Source organism: Catharus ustulatus, unplaced genomic scaffold (genome assembly GCF_009819885.2).
Source record: "Catharus ustulatus isolate bCatUst1 unplaced genomic scaffold, bCatUst1.pri.v2 scaffold_96_arrow_ctg1, whole genome shotgun sequence".
Classification (NCBI taxonomy): domain Eukaryota; kingdom Metazoa; phylum Chordata; class Aves; order Passeriformes; family Turdidae; genus Catharus; species Catharus ustulatus.
The window spans coordinates 118,034-127,285 of record NW_024879560.1 but is presented as its reverse complement, the minus strand read 5'-3'; the positions used below and the strand labels follow the sequence as shown (position 1 = coordinate 127,285).

Genomic DNA, 9,252 nt, shown 5'->3' with positions numbered 1-9,252 from the left:
AGCACCCCAAAACTCCACGCGGTCATGACAGTCAGGTTCCAGACCCCCAATTTCTCTTTTAGCTCTCCTGCTATGTCCTGCTCTCCAAAGGGTCTGGTTCAGCCTTTCACGCATGCTAGGAGCAAACATAGTTAATTTTCCCAAGTAACAAGGTCCATCAAAGGGGTTTTGTGGAATTGCAGGCCATGCTCTGTCCCCACAAATTAAAAAGACATGTGGTGGAAGCAATCTTACAGTTGCATTCTCACCAGCACTCTCAGGATAAATCTAATTGTGGCAATATCTGATCACGTTCCTGTACCATGGAGAATTGGGATTGAGGATGACACTATTGTTCTTAGGACGTGGGACTAGAACATTGCTCGTGTTAGTTGATTTGGGATCTGGGAGATAGTTAAAGAACAAGCAATAATTTCCAGCTACTGACCCTAACAGATTTAGTTCTTCAGCTTCTAGCCCACTTTCCTTCAGCCACTGTGTTATCATACCTGCTTGAAAGCCCTCTCCATTCGGCTCAATCCCCAATCTTTTGCATTCATCCACTTTTGTATCACCTTTGGTTAGGCTGCACCTTTTCAGGAGCAATTTGGAGGCCTGCCTTCTGCAGCTGCTGCTGCAGGGCAGGTGGCAGGCTTGCTGCATTCATGCTCTCACCTGCTATCAGAATATCATCTATGTAAGGATAGATAAGATACTGTGGATATTGTTTTCTCAAAGGTGCCAGTGCCCAAACAACGTACAATTGGAACATGGTGGGAGAGTTTCACATTCTATGTAGCAAAACTACCCATTGCCATCTCTTTGCTGGCTCTGCCTTGCTTATAGATTGCACTGAAAAGGCAAATTTCTCACTGTCATCCTCAGTGAGATGGAGGAATCGTGAAAAAACAATCTTTTAAATCAACAATCACCAATTGCCAGTTAACAGGTAACATTGAAGGGAAGGTAAACCAGGTTGCAAAGATCCCATGTCCTGCATCCCAGGACTTCCATCTTGAGAACCTGAAACAAGGAATAGCTAAAGGAGGTTAGTAGGAGCACAATACCATGATGATGACATGAGGCTTTTTCTTGATAGGTTGCTTTTGTAAGCTTCCAGACAGGTCTATATTTTGGCAGTCCTGTTCATGTTCAGGTCATGAAAACTGCATGGTGTTTAGAGAATTTATCTTCTGACTGGGCCTCATTTTCTTAGAGACAATTCAATAGATGATCACTTTGAACCTGCTGATGATAAAAACACATGCATAACTTCTTTTTAAGTTAGTGAATCAATGAGGCTTTGTCATTGTACATTCAATTGAGGAGTCTTAAATCTAGTGAGACCAGAAACTTACAGCAATCAGGAATAATTCAGATATAACAATCAAACACATTTCTAATATCAGACATAATTAATTACATATGTGGAATTAGATCATTACCAAGCACTAAAACATTGTACCATCATCCCAGTGTCTGCAACCTCAAATCAGTGAAGAATTGGATAATCATCTCTGGAAAATTATTCCCAAGCTCACTTAAAAAATAAGTTCAGCTGTCATATTGATAGGGTCAAATAGCCAAGTCAAAGCAACTTGAGTATTGTTTTGTGCAGAAAACACTTGGGTCTGTTGGCAGTTTCCCATCCAGGTAGAGCCAGGGCGTGGCCAGAGCCCAGGCCCTAATTGGAAGAGAATTCCCTGACATTAAAAAAATGATCCTAAACATGACACGTGTCTCATCAATAATTACACCAAAAGATGTTAAAACACCTGAAAAAGCCAGCTATAAATACAACATTAATATCTTAAGAGTTGTGCCTATTACAAAAATTGGTAAATTCACACCATGCAATCAATAGTGTTAATTATCACTTCAGTAGAACAAAAAGCACACTTAAGAGAGCTCAGTTAATCAGTATTAATACCAAACACAACGTCATCTAAATAAAACTGGAACAAAACATTGTCTAAACTCAGTGATACTGAAAATTAACAGAAATTAAATCTAACAGAATTAACTTAATAGACTTAGTCAATCTTAACATTAATCAGAACACAAAATTGCTTTGCTGATCCAAAATGCTCGGGTAGAGACAGTGTCGGGATATGAGCATTTCAGGAATGCTGACATTTTGGGTTGGTGCAGTGTTGAGGAAAGCAGGCAGGATTACCATCAGATGTGACTCTTTCCAAATTCCAGTGTGTCCCACACCAAGATCAATCCCAAACCCCAGCAAAATGTCTTGTTTAAGCCTCCCATCCCTGTATTTCTATTTCTCAATGCCTCACCTCACCCAACCCAGGCTTTTTAAATGAACAAACAGCAAGAGGTGCTACAAGGGCAGGATCTGTGCAGCCCCTCTGCTATTTATAAGCAACTCAAGTATTATTCTAAAGAGCATAATGGAGAATCTTCAAGTTTAATGTTTCACTGCATCTAATCTCTGCCATTTCTCTGAGGCACAAAGGTGGATCTGAAGCCAAGTGTCCACTTAATCCAGAGTGCTGACTCCCAGTGAAAGCATTGCAAGGGTTATAAGGGCCAGAACATAAAGCAGGCTGCTCAGGATGGATGTCTTGCACTTGGCACAGGCAGGCACCTTGAAAATACAAGAATTCTGTGTATGTTTGTGAGGTTTGGTAATTGGTTTCAGATGGTGAGGCTGTGGCTGCTGGAACCAAGGACAAAGCTCAGTCTTCTGTCATTTTGAATTGTTCCTTAATGTCCTCTGGATTTACACCCTCTGCAGCAAGACTGGCAAGAGTGGATGTGTTTATTACCTGAGCATTGCTGGCCTGGCAGACCCTACACAGCTCAGGGAAACAAAATTCCTACCCAGAATTTGGATCCTGGGTCTCTGTCTTTCACTATGAAATAATCAGGTCACATTCCTGGGAAATTCAGGTGAATCAGCCGAGCTACTGACTCCCTTGTGCAAAAATCAATTTCCATCTCTATACTCTGCATTTAAGAATTAATCCTTATCAGCCTGTGGAAGAAAGGATTTCATGGGAGAAGAGTTCCACAGCCCCCTCAGAATGGTGACGGACTCCAGGGAAGGACAGGGATAAAAAAACCCAGAGCTCACTCATGAATTTACACATTTCAGCCACTTTGCCAGTGGTACCAATGCACCTCATTTGCACATTTGTGAGTACTAAGGAACCTTTTTTTTTTAATATCATTTTTTTTGTATGCTGGTTATACACAAATCTGACTTGGAAACACTGGACATGTATTGACATCATTCAGCTTAACTGTGGAATGAAAAATGTTAACAGCAGACTGTTATCAGACCTGAATTTTGTGACAGAAATGGGAATAATACATTTTTTTTACTAAAAGAAATTATCTCCTGAAGCAATTAATCAGGATTCAGGAAAGAAACATAGGGACAATCTTAAATTTTAACCAATCTTCAATTACAATTCACTCTCAACTCTATTTCAAGATAGTGTGCATTCACAGAGAAGAGAGCATAGCTGTTTTATGAGGTTTATTAAACTGAAAGAAAAAGGCAATTAAACTGTCTGAGATAAAATCCTTCTGTTTGTCATCTGGAGAATAAAGGACTCACATCACATGATCCAAACAACTTTAGGATGTAATACCACTTCCCCTTCCAGCCTTTATAAAAGTAATTATTTGCAGTATTTCTTCTGTCCAGTTTGAATACATTCAGGAGTGGGGGGAAAAATAAATCTGATTTCTGTTTGAAAGTCTGAGGATCTCATCTGATGGCAGCATTAAAATCTGCAGAAAATGCTATAGCAACGTGTTTCCATGAAGACATGTAGCAAACAGTTATGGAATTGTACCTATGGATCTGACATTTGAGGATCTAAGAACTGAGTGGTGCTGTCTTTTTAAACCTAAACACAGCTTAGACAGCATCTCTTCTCATTAATATGTATCTCAGCACTCCACAATAGAAAATAATCACAGATTTAACTAGGGATGAATAAGGACTCCAGACATAAGCTGGAATCTCCTTCTATGATAGAAACAGAAGAGAAAAATTTGTATATTGGCTGGGAGTAGGGTCAGTGTAGGATAAACACAAGGTGGGTTACACCACACATAAAGCAAAGGGGGAAATACCTGTGGAACAAAGCACTGCTGAGGCCTCTGGAACCAGGTTTAATTCTAGTCATCCTCATCCTAAAAAGATGAACTCAGCTGGAACAGATGCAAAAAGTCACCTGAGAAACCACACTCTACCTGACCAGGGAGAAAAGGGTTCAGGTCTCCCAAAATGAAGGCTCACATTGCTCTTGGTAACTGCACTTAGGGCAAAAGTTAACATCAGGGGCAGATAAAATAAGCAGCACCAGCAGCAGAACAGATGGGGTCAGGCTGCCTGAAAGTCTGATCTGGAAAGTATTTTTAAAAAAGCATTTTAAAAAGTATTTTAAAAAGTATTGAAAAAGCATTTTAACTTTGAGTAGAAAAAATCTTGGGTCACTTTTCTAGGAAAAAAAAAGAGCAAATTACCCCTAACTCTGGAGATACCCCAGTATTACTGCTTCCCTTCAGAAGGCAGCTGAAAAGCAACACCAAGAAAGCAAAGCCCATTCTCAGATTTGTCTGAAAATTCCTTTCCAGCTGGCAGTGTGCTCCAGCCTGTGACTCTCCATGCCCAGAGGAACACTCACTGTGATGTGATAGGCTATGGTGGACTCCTTCTGACTTGGTGATTTGTACAGCAACATGGCCAACCTGGTAAAACAAACCCCAGGTAATTACGATTAATTAATGCAGTAATAACAATTCCAAAGAGCCCAGTGGCCAGACCCAAGTTTTCCTACAGTACCAGTGGAATTCTTAGGGATGTCTTTTCATTAGGTCATTCAAACTGTGGATTCCCATCCTTACATGACCTGTCAGCACAAACACAATCTAGACCTACTAAAAAGAGTGAATGATAATTAGCCTTGTTTCATCACAGTATTTAATGACATTTTTGGAACAATATTCATCATTAATTAATTCCAAATGTCACTTTCTTAAAATGCAAACAAAAAAGGTTTTGAGCACAACTCTTCCCTTCCCCATTAATCACTGTTTCTTTGACCTCTCAAGGCTGGGAGAGACCTTCAAGAATTCCAGTACTTCTAGGGAGGCTTTTCCCAGAGATTTCACAAGCTTGTCAATATAACCCAGAGGCTGATGTTCTGTTTCCAAGCCTGCCCTTGCCACTGACATACAGCACAACCTTGAGAAAATAGTTTCCCTTTTACTTCTCCTCTGACACTTCCCTGGTTTGCTGCATTTAGATTCTAAGAAATACACCTCGATTTGTGTTCTACAGTAAATGCCTGCATAATGGAGAGAGAAAATTGCTAAGCAGCTCAAAAGGGAAGGGGTTTTCAACCTTTGTCAGGGCTGCACCATGCCCACCTCCCAAAACTCACATAAGCCAATCTAGAAAGGGTTCTACTCTCTGTAGCAAGACACCCTGCCAAAAATCCTGCTAATTATTTTTGGGGCGATTTTTCCTCCCTGAGGTGCCATTCTGTTAGAGAGCATGTAATTACAGCCCGAGGAATGCTGCCACTTCATGTTAGCTACACAGGGAATTCCTCAGAACACTCAAATGCTGGGTTATACTTGACAAAATTGCCCCAATCTGGAGCTGCAGAAGCCAGGCTTTCACAAGAACTCAGCTGGAGCCTCTGACTCAACAGGATCTTTCCTCCCAGCAGAGAGAACCCTTAGCATTAAGCTCTGACATTTTCAGTAGTAGAGAGAAGGAAACAAGTTGGCCAAAGCACATTTAAAAAATATTTTTAAAAAGGCAAATGGATCCTCAAGCAATCTTTGTGCCTCAATAACCTGATATAAAAACAAATAGGCAGCCTGTGCAGAGAACAGACAGCATTGAGCTATTTCTGCTTTTACAGTTGTGTCCAGAATTGCTGTTTCTGCAGGCCGCACTCCACGTTAGCTGCAGATTTGCATCAGTAAATAAGGTTTAGTCTCTCCTTGGCTTGTTTTCTGGAACTTCTATCTGAGGTCTTCCCAGCTCTGTTGCAGAAGAAAAAAAAGTTCTTCTCATATATAAAATTAACTTTTGTTCAGTCTGTAATCATTATGTTGATGCAACTTGTCCTAAAAAGACTGTTAACTAATTGGTGATGTTAATTTAATTCCAAATTAAACAGCCTGCTGTAATCATCCTGCATTGCCTTCAAACTTAGAATTTAAAAACAAAACTCCCCAAGAAAGCATCACTGCATTTTTCTTTCAAATTCAACAAGCAAAGCTCTGTACAACAACATTCCAGCAGCATTTTTGCTCACTGTTTGCACAAGATCAGGGAATTGCAGCATGACTCTTTAATCTCAAGGTGCTGCATGGTGACATTATATACAGGACCAATTTAACTGAGCAGGAAAGAGAAATGACCTTGTAATATTAAGAGGGGAGAAAACCAGGAAACAGAGAAGATCTCATTGCAACAAACAGAATTTCACAGTTTTTAGAAGGTTCAAGCCCTGAAGCTCAAGGGCAGCAGCCTGTTATGAACAAGTTCATATGTTTCAGATTTTCATGTTAAGCTTTGCCCTGTTCTGGTTGTTAATTGATGTTAGTTGTGAAGTGCTAAATTGTTGGCCCCCCTTTTTACCCCAGCCTCCACCCTGTCTCACCTCTGTGTTTCTTTTTCCCTCTGTCGAGTGTCCTGCAGCTGCTGTTTCCTTGAAAATGGTGCCTGGAGGAGGGTGACATCATGGACCTGCATGCAAATGAGGGGAGTGCAAGGGACACTGGGACATTTTTCGGACTTAACACCCCTTCGGACAACGAGCCCAAATGACAACTGGAGCTAAGACCAGTGTTGCCGTGCTGGAAAAATGATGTGGACCACTCCAAGCTGCTCGGATTTACCACCATGATGTAAGAAGTGCACCATCAACATGACACCCTTAGACCACAAACAGAGTTTGTTTTTTCAGGGACCTGACTCTGTCTGCAGGGGCACAACTGCGCTTGTCTTTCTCTGGGCCATCATCAGGAGCAGCAGTGGCGTGTGCATCCCCGTGGACGCCCCCGCACCCCGAGCTGATCTTGCTAATAAAGGTCTTTTCAAAGGAGTAAATCTCCTGGCCCATTTTACTTCATTTTTGGGGGCTCGTCTGGGATAGCCACGCCTGAAGAGGACCAGGGATGGACTGGCCACCCGCCCCACCGGACCTCGAGGGACAGCTGGCTACGAGGACCAGGAGATCAGCGTGGGCCGACGGACCGGAGGAGCGCCGGGGTAAGTATAGCCGGTGGCGGGAATAGGAGGCGAGCGAGTGGTGTGTGCATGAGACGGGGGCCGGCAGCTCGGATTTCCGAAGTGAGTGTGGACCCTTCAGTACCGCGGTTCTGGATCTCCCGCTAGGGGGCCGGCCGGGAACAGGGGGAAGCGAGTGAGGTCTACTAAGGCCTAACGAGTGTGTGAGGCGTCTCCTTGGGGTTAGGTTTCTCCGGGCGTGCGGAGGAAAACCCAGAGTGTGAGTGGCATGCATTAAGCCTCCTCCTAAGGCAGCCTAGGTGACTCCGGGCGTGTGGAGGCCTAGGCAGTGGTGTGAGTGGCGCGCAGTTTTTGGCAGGGTACCCCCAGGTACCGCCGGCGCTGAGCGTCCAGGAGGGCCCCGTTCCCCAGGGCCAGACCAGACGCGCCGTAGGTGTTGCGCTGTCACGACTTCAGGGGAGGGTGGAGTTGGTAAACCCACCGCCCAGAGCACAGGGGTGGGGAGTCCGGAAATGGTGTGAGGACTGGCAAGACAGGCAACAGAGACACAGACACAGACACACAGAGACAGACAAACAGACAAAGAAACAGAGACACACACACACAGACACACAGAGACAGAGACACAGACACACACAGACACACAGACACACACACACACACAGACACACACAGACACGGACACACACACGCAGACACAGAGACGCACAAGAGACACAGACACAGACACACAGAGACACAAAGACAGACACACAGACACACAGACAAACAGACACAGACACAGACACACAGATACAGACACACACACACAGAGACAGACACAGAGACACAGATACAGGGATACACAGACACAGACACACAGACACAGAGACACACACAGAGACACACAGACACACACAGACACACGAGACACAGACACACAGAGACACAAAGGCACAGACAGAGACACAGACACAGAGACACACAGACACGGACACACAGACACGGACACACAGACACACAGAGACACACACAGAGACACACAGACACACACAGACACACGAGACACAGACACACAGAGACACAAAGGCACAGACAGAGACACAGACACAGAGACACACAGATACAGACACACAGACACACACAGACACGGACACACAGACACGGACACACAGACACACAGAGACAAGGATACACAGACACACAGAGACACAGACACAGCGACACAGACACACAGACACAGACGCACAGAGACACAGACACACAGACACAGACGCACAGAGACACAGACACACAGACACAGACACACACAGACACAGACACACAAACAGACACAGAGACACACACACAGAGAGACACACAGACACACAAACACGTGTCTTGTTTAGGCTATTCTTCTGGAGGAGGGTGGTCAAGTCGGGCCGGTGGAGGGCAAAGGGGTCGGGCCCTGCTTGGGTGCCTCTCCGGTAACAGAGAGCTCGCCCCCAGGTAACCCTGGAGAGTTGTTTTTTGCTTTCCCAAGTCTCTTCAAAAACTCAGGAAAGTGACGGCACCAGGGAAAAGGCTGCTTGTAGTCCGAGGTTGGACACAGTCTGGCCCGGCAAGAGGCTAGGCAGGGGAGGTCCTTAGGGAGACCTGGTGCTAGGGACCCCGGCAGCATCCAACAAAGGTGCTCAGAGTCCCGCTGGGGCAAGGCGTGGGGGTACGTAAGGGGTTGATCACTAGGAACTGGCCCAAAAGGCTCAACGGGGAGGGTTGGGCCTTGAGCCTAGGGAGGCTGCTTGTTCTGTCTTGCGAGGCTTACGGTGACTTAAAGGATTGTAGGTTCGGTTCGGCGTATTTAAGGTTTATGTTAGAGTTTTTGGCGGTAATAGAAATGAATTAAAAGGAGTGGTATTTAACAGAGTTTAAGTTGCAAAAAACTTTTGACAGAAGTTGAGAGGTCAGTTTGAGCGGTTTAAGTTGCTCAAGTGTTGGGTTGCCCGTTGGTCTATTTCCTTTTGGGTAGGGGCACCGTTAAAGTTTTATTTCTGGCCTGAAAAGGTAAT

The 9,252-nt window shown here is 44.3% G+C and overlaps 1 long non-coding RNA gene across 2 annotated transcripts; it reads right to left on the bottom strand.

Annotated features, from left to right (window-relative positions):
• Nucleotides 1–389: 389 nt before the first annotated feature.
• LOC117011584 lies at nucleotides 390–4,818 on the bottom strand. 2 transcript variants are annotated; one of them, XR_004421023.1, is made up of 2 exons: nucleotides 4,087–4,818; nucleotides 390–1,227 (listed from the first exon to the last, which is right to left on the bottom strand). It is a non-coding gene; the product is annotated as an uncharacterized LOC117011584 (long non-coding RNA). The 2 variants fall into 2 exon arrangements; XR_004421024.1 differs by having other exon boundaries at nucleotides 390–1,224.
• Nucleotides 4,819–9,252: the final 4,434 nt, after the last annotated feature.